The sequence below is a fragment of the Schistocerca cancellata genome, chromosome 7 (assembly GCF_023864275.1).
Source record: "Schistocerca cancellata isolate TAMUIC-IGC-003103 chromosome 7, iqSchCanc2.1, whole genome shotgun sequence".
In the NCBI taxonomy this organism is placed as follows: domain Eukaryota; kingdom Metazoa; phylum Arthropoda; class Insecta; order Orthoptera; family Acrididae; genus Schistocerca; species Schistocerca cancellata.
Genome location: NC_064632.1, coordinates 279,082,598 through 279,106,780, shown reverse-complemented (window position 1 = coordinate 279,106,780; position 24,183 = coordinate 279,082,598).

Below are 24,183 nucleotides of genomic sequence, written 5' to 3'. Positions count from 1 at the left end.
TCAGATTTTTGCTCTTTATTCAGAAATTGTTAACCACTTTACCTCTGCTACTATCTCTCAGCATCAATTTACAGAAGAGCTAAGTGATATCCTCTCTCACGTGGTATTTTTCCTGTTATCATACCGATAATTTTTGATAAAGTAAATTTTCTAGCTGTGTGACCCAAGAGATCTCCTAAGTGTCCTAACGGACGCCTTTTTAGAATTCCTCACCTCTGTCGGTAGAAAACGCTACCCCCACAGGATCACTTTGTTGCCCGACTGTCTGTTAAGACTGCTTTTTCTGAGTAACTGGTGGAGGTATCAAGTTGAAATTTATCTCACATGCTAAGGTCTCCGGTTCCTTAGCGGTTTAAAAATTTTAAATAATCCTTGGCGGTTTAAAAACGTTAAAAATGCAATCAAAAGATACGGCCATTTATGTCACATAGTTTGATATTCGCAAAATCGCTTATCAAAAACTATAGGTGAGTTATCTGCGTCCGTAATTAAATTTGTACGGAAACCTCAGTGTACGGCTCCTACTCAAACTTGGACGGTTCTTTTTATTTTTTATTTATCGCTGGTCTGATTGGAATATGAGTAACACAGAACAGACACATTACAGGCAGGACTAAGAACACTAAGTAAAGATCCGTACAAGATTCACACAAATAATGTAGGCATACGCTTGTAAAAGTGCAAATCGGTGTATGCAGGGAGCAAATATGTAGAAACTTAAGCAAGTAATACAACACCTAGGAGCACTAAAATGACGGATCACCTCATAGCACACCATCATCTCCTAATGTTATAGGAACAGACCTCCAAATCTTGCAGCACAGTAACAACCCGTATCAGTTGCTAGCAACACATTCAGAAACTGTAATACTAAGGGTGGAAAACTTTGTCTCTCTCTCTCTCTCTCTCTCTCTCTCTCTCTCTCTCTCACACACACACACACACACACACACACACACACACACACACACACACAAGCACACACACACACGCTCACACACACACACACACACACACACACACACACACACACACAGAAAAAGGAAGAGAAGAGGGGGGGGGGGTAGAGAAAGAGAAATTAGGTGTCAATGTCCCACAGAAAAAGAATGTGCTGATCCACAGGGAGTAGTTATTACGAACACCTATTGCACAAGAAAACATACTTTCTTAGCCTCCTAGATAATAAGGCTGAAATGCAAAACTTAGGTAACGTAAAATAAAAAGTTATGGAACGCAGATAAAAAAGAGAGTTATCTTATGTAGTAAACAGAATGTGCCACTATGAACCCGCACGCAGCTGTGTTAAAAGATGAGCAGATCTGTTATAAATAACTTTTAAATGACACCAATGTGGACTGTGGGTGCCACTTGAGCACGTACGGAACAACTATAACATGCTGAAATCGTAAGTAGGATGTAGCGTCTTGGCATAAAGAGTAGTGATTAATAATATTCCCAGAGCAATGCGCTCTACCGTAAAATCTCCACAAAGACAGAAGCTACTACCGACACGAATTTTTTTCTTATCAAATTCCAAGATATATTACTTAAGCCACACCAACTAGGACTGTACCAAGAACATTAATTTTCCCATCGCAAAGCAGCTGAGTGAGCTAGCCAGGAGGTTCTAAAAGCTTTCTCTCAGGACCGCAGAAAGTAGGGACGGGGCAACCAACTGGTTTTAACAACCGGTTGGCCAGTTGATTGTTTTTTTCTTCAGAAGCTTCCTTCAGTAGAATGAAATAGCCGAATGAAACTAGTCTCTGACAGTTAATAGATATTTTCACTCACTCTCCAGATCTGAGTGCTTACACTTAATGTGACGCAACCGATTGACATAGGTCTCTGATCGTTACGGCAGTTATAATAATATTTCCACTCAGCCTCAGGGTTTGAGTGATTTCATTTACGTGCTTTTTCAGCCTTTTCGGTTATACATGAACAATGACTAGGTCTCCCAACTTTTTAAAGACAAATAACGCATATCATTTCAAAAATGGTTCAAATGGCTCTGAGCACTATGGGACTTAACTTCTGAGGTCATCAGTCCCCTAGAACTTGGAAATACCTAAACCTAACTAACCTAAGGACATCACACACATCCAAGCCCGAGGCAGGATTCGAACCTACGACCGTAGCGGTCGCGGTTCCAGACTGTAGCGCCTAGAACCGCTTGGCCACCCCGGCCGGCTATCATTTCAAGCACTGGTGAATAAAAAGTATATTTCTAAAGACGAAGTACATATTTTCAAAATGTATGTATTTATTTAAATTAACACGAATTGTTAGTTTTTTGGGCATTAACTATGGATTTTTGGTTGGTTTTAAAAGGTTAATAACTGGTGCTGCACTATAACTTTATTTTTAAATAAATGAGCAAATACATATTTAAATTTATTGAAGGTCTGTCGCTCTCCCATCACTGTGTTTCGGTAAGTATTGAGGTGATACGAATAGACTGCATATAAGCCACAATTTTTTTAATTCTTTGGTGACTTAATCATTTGCTTTTTAAGCATGTGCTGCTACTTGTAGGAATTATGTTTTTAACGAGAAAAATTTTTCATCACTCGTTAACGTTCTTTGAATTTCATTAATTAATACAGCTTCATAATATGAATCATTCTTGTAGATACTATATGTCGCATTGAGTTTATACGATTTCTTCCAGTCTCAAGCCACTGAGCATTTCAACATTCTCATCCAGACACAAAGTTCACTACTGACATATGTAAACGCCTATTCATAAGCACGATGAAAAACTGAACAACAGGCTTTATTGGCACTCAATGAAAAGCAAATATCGGATCGGCGATAACGACTGTATGCGATAACAGATTGCATTTAACAACAATGTTTTAACAATGTAAAACAATCAAATGTTTCCGCTCGGAAATGAATGCGGCGGACTGCGTCGACTGTTTCCATTCGGTTGCTCCTAAAGACTGATTTCACTCGAAATCAATGACTGAAGAATCATTCCAAAGATACGTAAAACTAAAACTGAACTAATTTCATTCGTTTGCTCCCGTAGACAGGTTTCTTGCAAAAGAATTACCGAATGACTCAATCGTCACGTAAACCTACAACCGAACGAGTAGATTGTTTACCAATATTCGACAGAGTCGATTGCTTTCACTCGGTTGTTGCTGTCACTGGCGGGAACGAGGTCAAAAAGTAATCACCAGCCGTAGAGACTTGGACTAAAACACTGAGGCCTATATCTTGTACCTTCTCCGAATGTACTTGCTATACTATCTAGTTTGTTGTGACAGTAAAGCATACTCCAACCAGTATATTGATGGATAAAATGAATCACACGGAACAGTATTCTATGTTAATGATTAGTTAGAAACGCTGTTGTCTCCACTAAACAGAATTTTTCAATATGAAAAATTAGATTCACTTCCTATGCCTCAGTGGTAATCGTAACTTGCACATGTACAATATATTCTCACTTTACATCTTACTACACAATAAAAAATTCAGTCTACGTACTACAGTTTTTACGCAACAGATAAATCGAGAGCAGTGATGTTAGTTATATTAGGCCGCGTTGTATTGTACTTTACGTGTGAGTGGAGAAGATAACCATCGAGACTCTAGTCTCAAAATTTGATTTATGCTGTATACGTTACTAAGACGAATGCGAAAAATATTCCCGTTAGACATTCAACATCTTACACTTCAAAACTACTTGATAAACATTAGCTGCTTTCTGCATTTTTAGCTTTATATATGGAATAATAAATGTTATTAAAATGCTATTCGATTTGAATGGTTTGTCGAATACTTCTGCCAAGTAATCAACCTAAAATTTCACTTGTCGTAACTTTTGTATTACGTAACATTCTACAATTGATCAGTTACAATTTTTTTATGTTTACTTACATATCAGTTCTTTCGTAAAGTGATAACTTTCTATCGCTTTTACTAACTTCAATACTGAAGCTACTACAGTAGTTGTAAACTTTGTAATCATGACTTCCATTAAATACGAGACATTACAGAGCCATACCCAGTAATGATGAAACCTCGCTCGTGCTGCGTTAACATTTGCCATCGCTGTTAGAGTAAGAAAATATTGACCATCTTGGTAATTCCTATCTCCAAAGTTTAATATTGTATTGTATTGTATTGTATGTATGTTAACTGGGGAGCTAGAAACGACAGAGAGGCTCCGTCCCCGCCGCAGCCGCAGTGGTCCACGACCCCACGACGACTACCGCAGTCCACTTCACCCCTCCGCCGCCCCACACCGAACCCTGGGTTATTGTGCGGTTCGGCCCCCTATGTTTGCGTGGTAGAGTAATGATGGTGTACGCGTACGTGGAGAACGTTTGCATAACAATCGCCGACATAGTGTAGCTGAGGCGGAATGAGGGGAACCAGCCCGCATTCACCGTGGCAGATGGAAAACCGCCTAAAAACCATCCACAGACTGGCCGGCTCACCGGACCTCGACACAAGTCCGCCGGGCGGATTCGTGCCGGGAACCAGGCGCTCCTTCCCACACCGGAAAGCCGTGCGTTAGACTGCTCGGCTAACCGGGCGGGCAAGATTAATATAAGTAAATATCGAATAACGATTCAGGGTGGTCAGGGTTTGGGTCGGAGTCCATCGCGAGACAGTCTGTGACATGCTGAAAGCCCAGCAGTGACGGTAGGATGACAGCATAGGAATTTTATGACCAATTAAGGTCAGACTCCCGTTCCAAGTTTATTATATCAGAGTGCGAACATTTATTTTAGTTCACACGCACAATACGTAAAACGTACGAATGACCTACGCAGTCGATCATTTTCTGTCTGTTTAAGATTCAGTTTGCTGTCCAGACGACAGTCTCTTTTTAACACAGCCATGAAGAACAAAATCACTGTTCGACACAGTTCACAGTTCTAATCAGTTCAGATCCAAGAGCGTTATCTTTTACTGACCTTCGGTCCTAGCACAGTAGCAACCTCCATTTACATAATAATATGGCTACGAAGTTACTACCCCACAGCCTTCACGTCACCTTCACTTACCAAGTGCAACCAGAACACTTCTATGGGACTACTTCCAAAAGCTACTCACAGTTCAAGCTCAAACCCGTTACCAAAGTGTCCCACAATAAAGTTACTCGTAAAATTTCCTCCTAGCACGACTGCAGACGCGTCCTAAAACCGATACGGAAACTTACATTGTCTTCGACATAAAAGTTCTCTGGGTATGGTACCGCGTCATAATGTAAAAACTACTGCTGTTGGAGAAAAACCAACGTTTCGGCCATGTTTGCAGCGGCCTTCTTCTTGGTCTAATTAATGTAAAAACTACTGCTGCTGGAGAAAAACTAACATTTCGGCCACGATTGCAGCGGCCTTCTTCTGGGTCTAGACCATACCCATAAAACTTTTATGTCGACTGACTCTGGCCGCGGAAGCCTACGCAATTATATTACATTGACTTGTTTCAAAAACAAAATCTCATCAGTCTTGACTTTATTTTACACACACACACACACACACACACACACACACACACACACATATATATATATATATATATATATATATATATATATATATATATATATGTATATGTATATAAGTTGACATCTCAAAGCATGTTTTGCTTCAGAAGATTGTTGATAATTAGGTTGATTGATGAGGTAGGAATAGGGAGTTTCGATGCAGAATCGTCGAAGGAATGTACGTAATGGGAAACACTGACACGAAGAAGGGGCAGAAGAGGTTGGCACGGGAGAGGAAATCGTGGCGGGCCGCATCAAATGGTTCAAATGGCTCTGAGCACTATGGGACTCAACTGCTGTGGTCATAAGTCCCCTAGAACTTAGAACTACTTAAACCTAACTAACCTAAGGACAGCACACAACACCCAGCCATCACGAGGCAGAGAAAATCTCTGACCCCGCCGGGAATCGAACCCGGGAACCCGGGCGTGGGAAGCGAGAACGCTACCGCACGACCACGAGATGCGGGCGGGGGCCGCATCAAACCAGTCAGAAGACTGATAATATGATATTACATAAAGAATAATAATTTCAGATCAAATTGTAATTACACACTACACAATATTTTCATCTGTGTCTACATCTACATCTACATAATTACTCTTCATAGTTAAGTGCCTGGCAGAGGGTTTCAGGGAACCACCTTCAAGCTGTTTCTCTGTCGTTCTATTCTACAAGAGGGCGCGGGAAAAACGAACACTTAAATCTGTCTGTGCGAGCTCTGATTTCTCCTGTTTCATTATGATGATCGTTTCTCCCTATGTAAGTGGGCGACAACAAAATATATTCGGATTCGGAGGAGAAAGTTGGTGATTGAAATTTCTTGAGAAGCTCGTACAAAGAACGCCTTTGCTTTAATGATTGCCGTGACAATTTGGATATCATATCCGTGGCCCTCTCTCCCATGTTTCGCGATAATGCAGAACGAGCTGCAATTTTTTGAAATTTTTCGATGTCCTCCGTCAATCCTATTTGATGCGGGACCCACACCTTGCAGTGACACTCCAGAAGAGCACGGACAAGCGTAGTGTAGGCAAACTCTTCGGTAGATCGCTTGCATCTTCTAAGCGTTCTGCCAATAAAAAACAGTCTTTGGTTTGCTTCCCCATAACAGTGTCTATGTGATCCTTCCAATTTAAGTTACTGTAATTCCTAAGTATTTAGTTGAACTGACGGTCATTAAATTTGTGTAATTTATCATGTGCCGAAATTTAGCGTATTCTTTTAGTACTTTAATACGTAACTTCATACTTTTCATTTAGACATATGAAAAACACAATACAATGTACAGTCCATCACAAGACATTGACAATATAAGGTATATAAGCTATACAATAAAACAGACGGATGTGCAAACGATTGAAACAGCAGTATAATGCGTGTATGTTATTAAAAGTGATTTGCGTTTCAGGTCCTGTCGTATAATTATTTACGAAATATGTTCTAACTTGATCAAACTTCTTTTTGAATTATTAAACTTTCGGACGAGAGACCCTCGACAGAGACTGTCGAGAGACTACACTACTGGCCATTAAAATTGCTACACCAAAAAGAAATGCAAATGATAAACGGGTATTCATTGGACAAATATATTATACTAGAACTGACATGTGATTACATTTTCACGCAGTTTGGGTGCATAGATCCTGAGAAATCAGTACCCAGAACAACCACCTCTGGCCGTAATAACGGCCTTGATACGCCTGGGCATTGAGTCCAACAGAGTTTGGATGGCATGTACAGGTATAGCTGCCCATGCAGCTTCAACACGATACCACAGTTCATCAAGAGTAGTGACTGGCGTATTGTGACGAGCCAGTTGCTCGGCCACCATTGACCAGACGTTTTCAATTGGTGAGAGATTTGGAGAATGTGCTGGCCAGGGCAGCAGTCGAACATTTTCTGTATAAAGAAAGGCCCGCACAGGGCCTGCATCATGCGGTCGTGCATTATCCTGCTGAAATGTAGGGTTTTGCAGGGATCGAATGAAGGGTAGAGCCACGGGTCGTAACACATCTGAAATGTAACGTCCACTGTTCAAAGTGCCGTCAATGAGAACAAGAGGTGACCGAGACGTGTAACCAGTGGCACCCCATACCATCACGCCGGGTGATACGCCAGTATGGCTATGACGAATGCACGCTTCCAATGTGCGTTCACCGCGTTGTCGCCAAACACGGATATGACCATCATGATGCTGTAAACAGGACCTGGATTCATCCGAAAAAATGACGTTTTGCCATTGGTGCACCCAGGTTCGTCATTGAGTACACCATCGCAGGCGCTCCTGTCTGTGATGCAGCGTCAAGGGTAACAGCAGCCATGGTCTCCGAGCTGATAGTCGATGCTACTGCAAACGACGTCGAACTGTTCGTGCAGATGGCTGTTGTCTTGCAAACGTCCCCATCTGTTGACTCAGGGATCGAGACGTGGGTCCACGATCCTTTACAGCCATGCGGATAAGATGCCTGTCATCTCGACTGTCGGTGATACGAGGCCGTTGGGATCCAGCACGGCGTTCTGTATTACCCTCTTGAACCCACCGACTCCATATTCTGCTAACAGTCATTGGATCTCGACCAACACGAACAGCATTATCGCGATACGATAAACCGCAATCGCGATAGGCTACAATCCGACCTTTATCAAAGTCGAAAACGTGATGGTACGCATTTCTCTTCTTTACACGAGGCATCACAACAACGTTTCACCAGGGAACGCCGGTAAACTGCTGTTCGTGTATGAGAAGTCGGTTTGAAACTTTCCTCATGTCAGCACGCTGTAGGTGTCGCCACCGGCGCCACCCTTGTGTGAATGCTCTGAAAAGTTAATCATTTGCATATCACAGCATCTTCTTCCTGTCGGTTAAATTTCGCGTCTGTAGCACGTCGTCTTCGTGGTGTAGCAATTTTAATGGCCAGTAGTGTATTTCCGGGGCACAAACGTACAGGGTAAGCCTTGTTCAAAGGAATATGCATACTGCTGTCCTGTTTAATTATTTTTATTACCTCTTAGTTTATCAGTTGGCGTTAGTTGCAGATTTATTTGTTTTTACCAGGTTGACTTAGTCTTTTATTACTTATTCTTCTGTTCGACTGGCGGAGAATCAAAGATCAGATGTGCCATTTAGAGGCACCTCAACTTTATTATAAAGTATGGCTTGTGTCTCCAGAGGCCATTCAAGACAGCGACAAGTTAGTTAGGTGAACTGTGATAGAAAGCTAATTTTCCAAGGAACACAAAGGTATACGTTCTTTCTAGAACGGACTTCATTAACGACGAGAGCAACTTACATTGCTTGATGATTCCAGAATGAAAGGTAATATTCCAGGTTCGAGCCGTGATCCTCCAAATATTTTTAATCTGTCAAGACATTTCATTGCTAGATGATGACGGAAGACTTTATTTTGCAGAAGGGCGAACACTGACTAAGCTGACAAGTTAGTGAAAAGATGGAGATATGTTTTGATGCATTTCACCTGTTCGTGTAGGGAAGCAAACCAAATGCAAAATGGGTCGTTAACAACACGAGTACATGCAGATATCGCAAAAGATTCTGCGAGAAATATTGAGAAATTCCTACTTCCAGCAACTCAGTCACCCAAACCAGATGACTGAAATTGTGTACTGTATCTCACAGTTTCCGGTATCAACACAGTCGAGTATTGTGGGATGAAAGCCCATCTGAGAAACTTTTTTGGTTTTTTTTTTTTTTTTTGAGAATGGCGTGTCCATATGTTAGACAAACGTCAAAGCAACCCAAGAGAAAGTTATTAAATGAATTACGTAGAGAAGAGCAATAAAGAAGGAAGTATTTACCGTCGTCTCTAAGGTTCCTATTTATTTTGAGGTAGATAACTTCATATACTAACGACGTTTTTCTTATTTCGTGTCAGATTTTGATATATATGTAAATCAGGGGATCGTAGAGGAACCCTTTGCCGTTGTATTCACACATGTGTTAATGGCGCACCCCTCCGTGATCACGCCACACGAGGGTGCGAAACCTCCAAAAATATATATGGAACATTATTTTATACCTATAGTTCTATATGCGCTGCGCAACACAATTAAAAGATCACTTTACGGAAACCCCCTAATCCTCTCCCATTGCCGGCCGGAGTGGCCGTGCGGTTCTAGGCGCTACAGTCTGGAAGCGCGAGACCACTACGGTCGCAGGTTCGAATCCTGCCTCGGGCATGGATGTGTGTGATGTCCTTAGGTTAGTTAGGTTTAAGTAGTTCTAAGTTCTAGGGGACTGATGACCTCAGAAGTCGAGTCCCATAGTGCTCAGAGCCAGAGAGCCTCTCCCATTACGACACATAAATTTGAAATTTGTCTCAGACATACCTGTAACCTTCCTCTGTAAAGGTGGAATATCGTGGCTCTCTGCGAAGTCAACGACACTTCAAACAGCAAGGTGTCGACACGTGCGAAAAAAAGGCCAGAGCTCTGAAGTTCATGTAGGTGTACCAAATTGCACGTAAATTCTGCCCAAGGCCACAGTGGACGTGTCAGATGACGGGAAGGTCGTCACACCCCGTCTTACCCACATTTCCTCCTTTCTTTGACGCCTCAACGATGGAGGTCCTACCCCGGACTCCCGGCGATGAAATCACGTGGTTTTATTATGAGTGGACGAGCAAAACAGTTCAGACGTACAGCTACTCAGAATCGATTCGAAAAGGTGTTATCGGATGGCATAAAGGGCATTAATGAAACTCTGTCTTGGGGCTTTGGTTGCCACACGTTTCGCGGCCGAAAACAGCAGTTTACTGTGCGATGAGGAGCAGGATGATGTTCTTTACAAAGCTGACACTGCTGACATCTCTCGGACGGTTCAACTCTTCTCTAAGGACATCACTGGCAAGCAATCCCACTGAACGAGATTGGGCCACTTTACAGTACGATGCGAACGAAACTTTTCGAGCCGGTGTACGGGGTAAAACCACTAGAGACTGTTCAAAATGATTCGACGAAATTTGAACGTGATCCGAAGCAGCAAAGGGTGGTTGTGCTTTATCAGCCCTCCTGTTTCGCGCTCTCCTGTGGCGTGATCAGGAAGGGGTGCAACATTGACACACGTGTCTCTAAGATCACCAGTTCAGCAGTGCCCGTCTACATTTACTGAGAATTTTAAAACTGTACCGTTACAATGAGTAATGCTAAACTGGGGGTTCTCAGAGGCACCCTTTGACGTTGTATTCACGCATGTGTCAATGTCGTATCCCTCCGTGATACACAAGAGGACGCCGAACAAGAGGCCTGAAAAAGCATAAACCCTTTGCTGCTCCGGATACCGCTGAAACTCCGTCGAATGGTTTCGAACGGCCCGTAGTGGTTCCACTCTGTACACACAAAAAAAGATGACGGTCGCACTGCAGTCCACAGCGGTGCGATCACGTTCAGTAGGGATGCTAGGCCACGATATCCTTAGTGAAGGGCTGAAGCATCAGGGAGATGTCAGCGTACCAAAAACTGTCGAGAACGGTGAGATCCCCTGCTATACCCGCAGGACAGGACAGATAGTTTAATTTGTGGAAAGGTGCCAAAATGAGTGGCTGTTAGTTGCACTCGAACTTATTATTTTATTCATCTGACCAATATTACAAGAGTAAGGAATACATTAACAACAGAGCAAGCCAAACATCAATTTTAGAACTTAATTCCCGGCTAAATGCCCCATTCAATCTCACGCCTTAAGGGCAAAACAACTTGAATTTAAAACCGGCTGAAGGCCAATCAATTAAGACTCGAAAACAAGAATTTGAATTTTATTTAAGGCAGAAGGCCTTATCCTAAAACATTACTCTAAATTAGGCTGAACGCCCAAACAATCTCACACCTTAAGAGCATAACAACTTTAATTTAAAATCGGCTGAAAGCCAATAACCTAAGACTCCAAAACAGGAATCTGAATTTAAAAGGCATAAGGCCTTATCTTAAAACATTTCTTACAATCAGGCTGAAGGCCCAAACAATCTCACGCCCTAAGGCCAAAACAACTTTAACTTAAAATCGGCTGAAAGCCAATAACTTAAAGCTCAAAACAGGAATTTGAATTTTAAAAGGCAGAAGGCCTTATCCTATAATTTCTTTATATCAGGCTGAAGGCCTAAACAATCTCACGCCTTAAGGGTAAAACAACTTAAATTTAAAATCGGCTAGAAGCTCAAATGGTTCAAATGGCTCTGAGCACTATGGGACTTAACTTCTGAGGTCATCAGTCCCCTAGAACTTAGAACTACTTAAACCTAACTAACCTAAGGACATCACACGTATCCATGCCTGAGGCAGAATTCGAACCTGCGACCGTAGCGGTCACGCGGTTCCAGACTGTAGCGCCTAGAACCGCACGGCCACTCCGGCCGGCAGGCTAGAAGCCATACATAAACAAACAACAAGGACAAATAAGAAAAGGCAGCACATCAAACGGTGCTCAGAAGTTTCCAAGGGTCGGCCTGGAATTCAAACACTAACGCTCGCTTAGGTCAGACAGCCAGTCGGCCCAACAATTCTTAATCCGATGGCAACCCAACCGACAGACAGTCAATGGACCAAGCGACAGGATATATTCCGCTCCACCATACCAGCACACAACAGGGAATTCAATGGAACACGCATAAGGTATCGCTGCCCACAACGAATTACACATTCAGCTGTCAAACTACCCGCCGTGCTTGACAGCCGCAACACACCGAGGAAAATGCACTGCCTGAATTTACGTCAACGGCCAGGGCAGGTAACCGGAACGTTAACGGCCACAAGGCAGAAGATTCCGCTGGTGCACTTCAATTAAAAAATAATCAAATTCAGTTAAACTCCACAGGAGGGCGGCTAGAATTTCGCCAACTTGAAAACACACGTTGTTGCTCTCGGGAATGTCCCAATAGCCCACAACGAAATTCAAACGACACAATGTGAACAGTTGGGGCTGGCTGGTAGATTAAGTAAAGACTCAACTTTCGTGTCCGGGATCGGAAACCACGGACCTTTATTGTTTACAATATACATAAATGACTTAGTTGACAACATCGGTAGCTCCGTGAGGCTATTTGCAGATGACACGGTTGTCTACAAGAAAGTAGCAACATCAGAAGACTCGTACGTATTCCAGGAAGACCTGCAGAGGATTAATGCATGGTGCGACAGCTGGCAGCTTTCCCTAAACGTAGATAAATGTAATATAATGCGCATACATAGGGGCAGAAATCCATTCCAGTACGATTATGCCATAGGTGGTAAATCATTGGAAGCGGTAACGACCGTAAAATACTTAGGAGTTACTATCCGGAGCGATCTGAAGTGGAATGATCACATAAAACAAATAGTGGGAAAAGCAGGCGCCAGGTTGAGATTCATAGGAAGAATTCTAAGAAAATGTGACTCATCGACGAAAGAAGTAGCTTACAAAACGCTTGTTCGTCCGATTCTTGAGTATTGCTCATCAGTATGGGACCCTTACCAGGTTGGATTAATAGAAGAGATAGACATGATCCAGCGAAAAGCAGCGCGATTCGTCATGGGGACATTTAGTCAGCGCGAGAGCGTTACGGAGATGCTGAACAAGCTCCAGTGGCGGACACTTCAAGAAAGGCGTTACGCAATACGGAGAGGTTTATTATCGGAATTACGAGAGAGCACATTCCGGGAAGAGATGGGCAACATATTACTACCGCCCACATATATCTCGCGTAATGATCACAACGAAAAGATCCGAGAAATTAGAGCAAATACGGAGACTTACAAGCAGTCGTTCTTCCCACGCACAATTCGTGAATGGAACAGGGAAGGGGGGATCAGATAGTGGTACAATAAGTACCCTCCGCCACACACCGTAAGGTGGCTTGCGGAGTATAGATGTAGATGTAGATGTAGACCTCGTAGCAATGGGGACAGCACCTCACACTCCGACCACGTGTGGACGCCGCCAGCGACCCCGGCCAAACCACGCGCCACGGAGACTTCCTCGCTGCTCCACGCCAACCGACCAACTGCCTAGGCCCGGAAACGCTCCAACTGACTGCCAGACACACGACGGCCCGGAAACACCATCAGTCGCTCCAGATGGTACGACAGTGCACTTATCGATACGCGCTGCTGTTGCCGCTCACGGACTAGTAAGGCAGGAAGTTAGTGACGCCAGTGAGTGGAATAAGAAAACGAGGCGACAGTACTGTAATAGAAGATGACAAACAATAAATGGCATGAACACGAGCTATGCACAGCTCAAACGTCTTCCTGTTGCTCATCACACTGCAAACCTTGAAACACCTGGGACTCAACGCCCAAAGGGAATGGGTCGTTTCACTGACGTCCTTTATGGCATCCACTGAGGCAGTTTCGTGCCGATTCTGGCCGGTGGGGCGTCTCCCATGTTTCCCTCGGCCACCCATAAGAAAACTGCGTAATTTCAACCTTGGGCATCGCGGTTATCACCTCCATCACAAAGGTGTCAAAAGAAGGATGAAATGTGGATAAGAGGGTGTGTGAAGACCTGTCCATCGCGTGAGTCTTCGACGGTGTCTTTGAGCCGAGTTTTTGGTGAAATTTCATGCCAATGTTACGTCAATACGGACCTTATAGCTTGCATGAACTTCTGAGCTATGGCCTTTTTTTCGCACGTGTCGACACCTTGTTGTGTGAAGTGTCGCGGAGCCCGTGGGTGTCGCCACAGAGCCCCACGCTGTTGCAACATTGCAGAGGAATGCTGCAGGCACCTTTTAGCAGGATTCCAAACTTCAGCGTTGCAATGGAAGACGATTACGGGATTTCGAAAAAGTGATCTTTTAATTGTGATACGCAGTGTATGTTATAAAAATGTCTGCGTATATGTTCCCACATGCTCATACGCCTAAACAACCGGTTCGACCTCAACCAAACACATATAACTTCGTGTCTGGAAAGAAACACTGTGGTAGTAATATTCACCTACATCCCATAGGGTTGGGGACTAAGGAATTGGCGTTTAAATCCAGAAGACACTCGGGACGTGCCTGAAGAACTACCGTTGTGCAAATACCTACGTAGGATCTTATCGCCAGCAGCCAACAATCAGCCGAATCTAACGAGGCAGATAAATACTCATAATTTCAAGAAGACCACCGTCTGAAAAGGAGCATTGTGTCAGTAATAGTCACCTGTCTTCCATAGAGTGGGGTTTGGGATGAAAACAGGGTGACACAGAAACATAACTCAGGAATATGTGGAGCAATTTCGACCAAATTTTTATATTATGCCTCATTATTTATATTATTTACATAAGCATGCTGTTTGGGTACTATACCAGCACATACCAACCCTGTAGGGGAGGGAAGGGTTGAGAAGCCTTGACACGTGAAAATATTGGATGACGACTGATATTTGTACCGAACCCTTGGTTTTTGGGGTCGTTAGGCTCTTCAGAGGAGGGGGTGAGGATGGAAAGACAGTAACACATCACTCCCCGCTGCTGTGACTGAAGCATTTTTTTACCAAACTAGGCATACGTATCACTTGCAAACTGGGGAAAATGTTGCTGATAATTGGCACCCCCTAGCGTCACTATGCCTGAGTGTAAAGGTGTAAAGGGCTGAAATAAAAGTATAACTCAGGAACACCTGGATCAGTTTCAACCAAATTTGATATGGACATGACTGTTGATCTCATTTAAATCTGCTCATATTTTAACTGACTTGCCTGGGTTCTTCGCGAAACATTTTCCTTATTACGCAAGAAAACTAGCTTTTTTCCACAGCTTTTAATTTTACACGACGTTGGTTCTACCTTTTAGTCTTATTTTCTACGAGTCAAAATCTTGTTTTCTTGTGCAATAAATACTCGTAATAACTATTCGCTATCGACCAGTATTGTGAGGTCATCTGCTAATGTGGAGTGTGTCTTTTCAGTTTTAGTGCTCCTAGATGTTGTATCGTATACTTAATGGCACAGTTGGAGTAAAATATCCCTACTGCCCAAGATATGGAGGGAGACAGCGATCAGAAGAAGCTACTGCATAAAAATGTTCACAAACGACCCGTTGATATATCTTTTGTGTAGGCTGTTTAACTAACTTACAATTCTTGAGAATTACGAGGGTCACTCCAAAAGAAATGCACACTATTTTTTTTAAATCCATCTTTTATTCTACATGTTTGAAAGTTTTACAGTGTGTAGATACATCCTTTAGGAACAATATTTTCATTCCTCCACATAATTTCCATCCCTCTCAACTGCCTTACGCCATCTTGGAACCAGCGCCTGTATACCCGCACGGTAAAATTCTGGACCAACCTGTTGGAGCCACTGTTTGGAAAGTGCCCAAGGGAGTCATCATCTTCAAACCTTGTTCCACGAAGAGAGTCTTTCAGTTTCCCAAAGAGATGATAGTCACATGGAGCCAGGTCAGGATTGTCAGGCGGGTGTTTTAGTGTGGTCCATCCGAGTTTTGTGATCGTTTCCATGGTTTTTTGACTGACATGTGGTCGTGCATTGTCGTGCAACAGCAAAACATCCTGCTTTTGCCGATGTGGTCGAACACGACTCAGTCGAGCTTGAAGTTTCTACAGTGTCGTCACATATGCATCAGAATTTATGGTGGTTCCACTTGGCATGATGTCCATAAGCAAGAGACCTTCGGAACTGAAAAACACCGTAGCCATAACTTTTCCAGCAGAAGGTGTGGTTTTGAATTTTTTTTCTTGGGTGAATTTCCATGATGCCTCTTCGTCTCTGGTGAAAACTGATGGAGCCATGTTTCATCACCTGTCACAATTCTTCCAAGAAATTCATCTCTACCATTCTCGTACTGATCCAAAAATTCGTTGCAAACCGTTTTTCTTGTTTCTTCGTGAGCCACTGTCAACATCCTGGGAACCCATCTAGCATAAACCTTTTTTAATGACAAGACTTTCAGTATTCTGCAAACACTTCCTTCCCCTATCCCAGCGTAGCGTGACAATTCGTTCACTGTGATGCGTCTGTCAGCAGTCACCAATTCGTTAACTCTCTGCACATTGTCTGGAATGTGAGCAGTACGAGGCCTGCCTTTGCGAGGACAATCTTCAATATTTCCGTGCAAGCTTTCTTCACTTAACCTGCTTGCCCACCGACTAACTGTACTGCGATCGACAGCAGCATCTGCATACACCTTTTACAACTTCTTGTGGATGTTTCCCACTGTCTCGTTTTCACAAAAAAATGGTTCAAATGGCTCTGAGCACTATGGGACTTAACAGCTATGGTCTTCAGTCCCCTAGAACCTAGAACTACTTAAACCTAACTAACCTAAGGACATCACACACATCCATGCCCGAGGCAGGATTCGAACCTGCGACCGTAGCAGTCGCGCGGTTCCGGACTGCGCGCCTAGAACCGTCGTTTTCACGGCACAGGAATTCTATGACAGCAAGTTGCTTCTGACGAACGTCAAGTGTAACAGCCCCCTTGAAGACTTGAAGACATACTGTGACGGCGCCACTCACGGGAACAGGTTGAACTAAGTTTGAAAATAAGCGGGAAGGATGTATCTACGCTCTGTAATTTATTTGTTATTTGTGCTGTTCAGTGTGTCAACCAAATCCGGAGAATTAGCACTGCACCGATCCAACATTTTTGTTAACGTGTCTCAGGAATAGCTATCATACCGCACTTAAACTTATCATCCTCTCAGGAGATATATGGTACAATACGGCAGAGATCAGACATACATATGTGCAGTGCATGTGACATACACGTACGCGGGGAAAGCCGCAATTTAGGAATTTATGAGTACAGAATTCACATACACTATGTGATCAAAATATCCTGACACCTGGCAAAAAATGACTTACAAGTTCGTGGCGTCCTCCATCGGTAATGCTGTAATTCAATATGGTGTTGTCCCACCCTTAGCCTTGATGACAGCATACCCTCTCGCAGGCATACAGTCAATCAGGTGCTGGAAGGTTTCTAGGGGAATGGCAGCCCAATGCTGGACTGAGGAGAGGTATCGATGTCGGTCGGTGAGACCTGGCACGAAGTAGGCGTGGTCGACCGATGTGACCGAGTGGTTCTAGGCGCTTCAGTCCGGAACTGCGCTGCTGCTACGGTCGCGGGTTCGAATCCTGCCTCGGGCATGGGTGTGTGTGATGTCCTTAGGTTAGTTAGGTTTAAGTAGTTCTAAGTCTAGCGGACTGATGACCTCACATGTTAAGTCCCATAGTGCTTAGAACCTTTTTTTTGAAGTGGGTGTTTCAAAACATCCCAAAGGCGTTCTATAGGATTCAGGCTAGTCCATTACAGGGATGTTATTGTCGTGTAACTACTCCGCCTAGCCGTGCGGGATTAGCCGTGCGGTCTGAGGCGCTGCAGTCTTGGGCTGTGCGGTTGGTCCCGGCGGAGGTTCGAGTCCTCCCTCGGGCATGGGTGGGTGTGTTTGTCCTTAGGATAATTTAGGTTAAGTAGATTGTAAGCTTAGGGACTGATGACCTTAGCAGTTAAGTCCCATAAGATTTGACACACATTCGAACATTCGAACAAATTCGCCGTGCATTATGCTCAGGTGCTCGACCGTGTTGAAAGATGCAATCGCCATCCCCAAATTGGTCTTCAACGGTGGGAAGCAAGAAGCTCCTTAAAACATCAATGTAGGCCTGTGCTGTGATAGTGCACGCAAAACAACAAGGGTTGCAAGCCACCTCCATGAAAAACACGACCACATCATAACACCACCGCCTCCGAATTTTACTGTTGGCACTACACACGCTGGCAGAAACCGTTCACCGGGCATTCGTTATACCCGCACCCTGCCATCGGATCGCCACATTGTGTAACGTAATCGTCACTGCACACGACGCTTTTCCGCTGTTCAGTCGCTCAATGTTTACGCTCCTTACACCAAACGAGCGTCGGCACGAGTGGCCGAGCGGTTCTAGGCGCTTCAGTCTGGAACCGCGCGACCGCTACGTCGCAGGTTCAAATCCTGCGTCGGGCATGGATGTGTGTGATGTCCTTCGGTTAGTTAGGTTTAAGTAGTTCTAAGTTCTAGGGGACTGATGACCTTAGATATGAAGTCCCATAGTGTTCAGAGCCATTTGCACTATTTTGAACCAAACAAGGCGTCGTTTGGCATTTACCGGCGTGATGTGTGGCTTATGAGCAGCCGCTCGACCATGAAATCCAAGTTTTCTCTCCTACCGCCTAACTGTCATAGTACTTGCAGTGGATCCCGATGCAGTTTGGAATTCCTGTGTGACGGTCTGGATAGACATCTGCCTATTACACATTACGACCCTCTTCAACTGTCAGCGGTCTGTGACAGTCAACAGACGAGGTCGGCCTGTACACTTTTATGCTGTACGTGTCCCTTCACGTTTCGACCTCATTATCACATCGGTTCTAGGCGCTTCAGTCTGGAACCGCGCGACCGCTACGTTCGCAGGTTCGAATCCTGCCTCGGGCATGGATGTGTGTGATGTCCGTAGGTTAGATAGGTTTAAGTAGTTCTAAGCTCTTGCGGACTGATGACCTCAGATGTTAAGTCCCATAGTGCTCAGAGCCATTTGAACCATATCACATAGGTAACAGTGGACCTAGGCATGTTTACGAGTGTGGAAATCTCGCGCACAGACGTATGACACAAGTGTCACCCAATCACCTGACCGCTTTCGAAGTCCGTGAGTTCCGCGGAGCGCCCCATTCAGCTCTTTCACGATCTTATGACTACTAAGGTCGCTGATATGGAGAACCCGGCAATAGGTGGCAGGAAAATGCACCACATATGAGAAACGTATGTTTTTGGGGGTGTCCGGATGCTTTTGATCACGTAGTGTAGCACACGCTGCTGACGTTGTACGAATGTAGCGAGGTGGAAGCTTTTAGTTGCTAATGAGTACTTCTAATACCCCCTCTCCCCCTCCTCAGCCACCGACCACAGCCGCGCCGTTTAGCAGCCTCTGCGACCCGGGGATTGTGTATGGCGTGCAGGCGGCCCTTGCTGTCGTTTGGTTTCGTGTCTCGCCGCGACTTGCCGGCTTGCCACCGCTGAGCCGATAATCGCAAGGCGCCCCGGATTAGTATGCGGTCGCCGGTGCCGCGGTGACCCGGTTGCGCGACCATTACGGCGCAATCAAGCCAGCCGTATCCGGCCGTCTCGCCTCTCCGTTCCCTGAGAAAGCTGCCCATTAAACGCCAGTCCAATGCACCCCGCGAGCGTGCATACGCCTTCGCTCCCGTATATTTTAACGGTGGCTGTTGACGACAAAAAGAATCACGTTTCATTATATATTACACGAAATATTTCTTATTTTCCTTATATTATTGCTTGGAATTTTTTACACTCAAACACCAAAAGAGATCAACGTATTTTTATTTGCTATACCTGTGACCCACACAAGGTGAGTTTCGAGCTTCACTGAATGGTATCACAGAACAAGTAAGAAACGCGAAGTAGAAAAATGAAAACAAAGTACTCGTCTTGAAAACAGGCATATCACCTTGCCGATGGTAAATAATACAGCTGGAAACAGGTTGACACCTTTCTGAACTGATCAAAGTATTTTTGTCATGCATCTGTTACAAATCCACCAGGGACATTTCAGCCGTTCCGCAGCTGCCAAGTCGACTGTTGGTGACGTCATTGTGAAGCAGAAACGCGAAGGACAACCACAGCTAAACCGAGATCAGGGAGACTCCCTGTACCGATGACACGGACAGTCGAGAATTTCAGAGGGTGGTTGTAAGAATCGCAAGAAAGTAGCAGAAGGAATCACTCTAGAGTTCCAACCGGTTACCAGCAGTCCAGATGACGCAGTTATTATGCGTAATGAGTCAAGAAGATTAGGGCACAGTGGTCGAGCAGCTCCTCATAAACCACACATTTCTGCAGTAAGTGCTCAACGACGCTTGAGCTGGTGTAAAGAGAGTCCCCACTGGACAGTGGGTGACGCGAAACAACTGATTTGGAGTCGTGAACCACGCTATAGCCTGCGACAATCCGATGGAAGTGGTTGGGTTTGGCGAATGCCTGGAGAACGTTAGGTGCCATCCTATACTGAAGAGCCAAAGAAACTGGTGCACCTGCCTAATATCGTGTAGGGCCCACGCGAGCACGCAGGAGTGCCGCAACATGATTTGGAATGGGCTCGACTAATGTCTGAAGTAGTGCTGGTGGGAACTGACACCATGAATCCTGCAGGGCTGTCCATAAATCCGTAAGAGTACGGGGGGGGGGGGGGTGGAGATCTCTTCTGAACAACACGTTGGAAGGCGTCCCGGATATGCTCAATAATGTTTATGTCTGGGGAGTTTGTTGGCCGGCGGAAGTGTTTAAACTCAGATGAGTGCTTCTGGAGCCACTCTGTAGCAATTCTGGACATGTGGGGTGCCGCATTGTCCTGCTGGAATTGCCCAAGTCCGTTGGAATGCATAATGGACATGAATCCTGCAGGGCTGTCCATAAATCCGTAAGAGTACGAGGGGGTGGAGATCTCTTCTGAACAACACGTTGGAAGGCGTCCCGGATATGCTCAATAATGTTTATGTCTGGGGAGTTTGTTGGCCGGCGGAAGTGTTTAAACTCAGATGAGTGCTTCAGGAGCCACACTGTAGCAATTCTGGACATGTGGGGTGCCGCATTGTCCTGCTGGAATTGCCCAAGTCCGTTGGAACGCATAATGGACATGAACTGATGCAGGTGACGAGACAGGATGCTTACGCACGTGTCACCTCTCAGAGTCGTACCTGCAGGTATCAGGGGTCCCATACCAATCCAATTGCACACGCTCTACACCACTATAGAGCCTCCACCAACTTGATGATTCCCCTGCTGACACTCAGGGTTCATGCTTTCATGAGGTTGTCTCCATATCCGTACACGTCCATCTGCTCAATACAATTTGAAGCGAAACTCTTCCGACCAAGCAACTTGTTTCCAGTCATCAACAGTCCAATGTCGGCGCTGACGGGCCCAGGCGAGGCGTAAAGCTGCAGCAATTTGTGGAAGGGTTGCACTTCTATCATTTTCAACGGTTCTCTTCAGTCGCCGTTGGTTCCATTGTTGCAGGATCTTTTTCCAGTCACAGCGATATCTGAGATATGATGTGCCGGATTCCTGATATTCACAGTACACTCGTGAACAGGTCGTACAGGAAAACCCCACTTTATAGCTACCTCGGAGATTCTGCGTCCCATGGCTCGTGCGCCGGCTATAACACCAAGTTCAAACTCAATTAAATCTTGCCATTGTAGCAGCAGTAACAGGGCGACTGCACCAGACACTTATTGTCTTACATAGGCGTTGCCGATCGCAGCGCCATATTCTGAGTGTCTACATATCTGTATTTGAATAGGCCATGCCTATACCAGTTTCTTTGGTGCTTCAGTGTATGTAGTACCTACACTGAAGTTCAGAGGACGTGGTGTTACGATATGGGGGTGTTTATCGTGGTTTGCTCGTGGTCTCGTTCTTGTTCTTAAGACAGTACTAAATGCGGAAGGATATGAACGCATCTTACTGCAGAGGGACAGTTCGGAGACGATGACTGTTTCTATCAGCATGACAATTTACCTTGTCATAAAGCATCGTCTGAGAGGCTATGTTTAGTGAATAGAAACATTCCTGAAATGGACTGGTCTGCCCATTGTCCCAAACTGAACGCAATGGTACAGCTCTGAGTGTGAGTCAGAGCGTCGACTTGGCTTCAGACCCCAGTGTCCAACATCGCTACCTCCTCTGGTTTCGACTGTTGAAGAAAAATGGGCTGCTACTTCCTCACTGAGAGTGACACAAGCGGAGTTGAAGCCGTGAGTAAAGGCGAAGAATGAACACACCACATGATCAGCTTCACTAACTCACGTCGGGATACTTTTTCTCAAACAGTGCAAACTGGTGCTTCGCTAAGTGAAAAAGGATGCTTGAATTCATTCCCAGAAACAAAGAAAGAATACTTATGTTGGACATTATAATTCTAAAATTAAAGCTTACAGCCATCGTACAGGGATACACTTCGTAACAAGTCTAAATACCGATCTTCATGCTCGTCATGCTATCGAATTCCAGATCAGAGCTTATTCTTCTGATACGTTTACACAGTGATAGAAATAATCGCCTCGTTGTTTACGATGTAGAAAAATTGTTAATATTGTTCCCCGTCTCTCTACAGGAAGTCATCTTTGTTGGATAACTGCATATCATCGTTCAAGATAAACGAAATAAATGTTTCGAAGAAGGCAAAAGAGCAGAAATTAGTCATTGTGGAAACTCAACTGCGATTTGCTACGAAAGCAGTCATGAAATACAAAACTGCAAGAACCTTCCAGAAGTAGAGGAAGTATTTGTGTACAAACAATTTAGACCCTCCGTTAGCAGTTTATCATTGTCTGCCAATCGACAGTTTCAAAATTACCGTGACACGTCTGAACTTCATCACGGCGCACCAATAAACAGTTCCACCCCATCGATCTCACATCGTACCAGCTGTGTGCACGTTGTGAAGAGCAGGACGGCAACCACTTGTTCTCCGAATGCATAAATGATTATTCAGATGTTCTTATCCGACAAGCTCTCTCTGCTAGATGCAAATATATATTGTGTCCAAAGTCAGACTCATTGGCAATGTATTCTTGTTTGTGAAATGCTTCTTCAGTCGCCAGAATAAATAAAGTAATTGTCCTGTGTCATTTTCGGGTGACAATGCTACTCCTGACCGTCTTCTCAATAAGACCTCGGTGTTTTTTAGTTAATGTTGTCAAGTGACAGCTCAGCGTCCAGTATATTTTCCGTGGTGGCTCCTTGACCAGCGGCGATCGTTCACACACTTCACGAAAGGTACCCGGGCGCGCACTGCTGGACGTTAATCTGGGGTGAGTCCACTCTTCGCCTTTAAGATGGCTTGAACTGTGCTGGGGACGCTTTCAGTGAGGTATCGGAGTGTGTGGAGGAACGGCAGCCCATTCTCCCTCCAGAGACGTCACTACAGGAGGTAGCAATGTTGGACGCGTAGATGTCGAGCGAAGTCGACGTTCTGACTCACGTTCAGTTTGGGACAATAGGCAGACCAGTGCATTTCAGGGATGTCTTGCTTCACTGACTATAGCCTCTCAGACGATGCTCTATGACAAGGTACATTGTCATGCTGATAGTAACAATCATCATCTCCGAACTGTCGCTCTAGTGCACGGAGCACACAATACTGTAAGATGTGTTCGTATCCCTCCGCATTTAGTGTTTTCTTAATCGCAAGAAGCAGACCACAAGCCAACCACGATAAACACCCCCATACCCTAACGCTGTTGTCACTACACATGACGGCAGGTAACGTTTTGCAAGCTTTTGCCAAACTCTGACCCGTCGGATTGCCACAGGGTACAGCGTGATTGATCACTTCCAATCGCTCTTTTCCAATTACCCAACGTGACTCTTTGCACCACAGAAATGCTTGGCTTATGAGGAGATTCTAGACCCTTGTATCCCATTCTTTTCAAGTCCCCACGCGCAGTCACTGTGCTAGCTGGACTGCTGGTAACTCTTTGGAGCTCACGAGTGATTGCTTCCGCTGATTTCATGCGGATTTTTACAGCTACCTTCCGCAATGCTTGACTGTCCCTGGCCGTCACTACGTGAGATCCACCCGATCTTGCTTTAGCTGAGGTTGTGCCTTCGCTTTTCAACTTCACAGACACATCACTGTCGACGTGGGCAGTCTTAGAAGGGT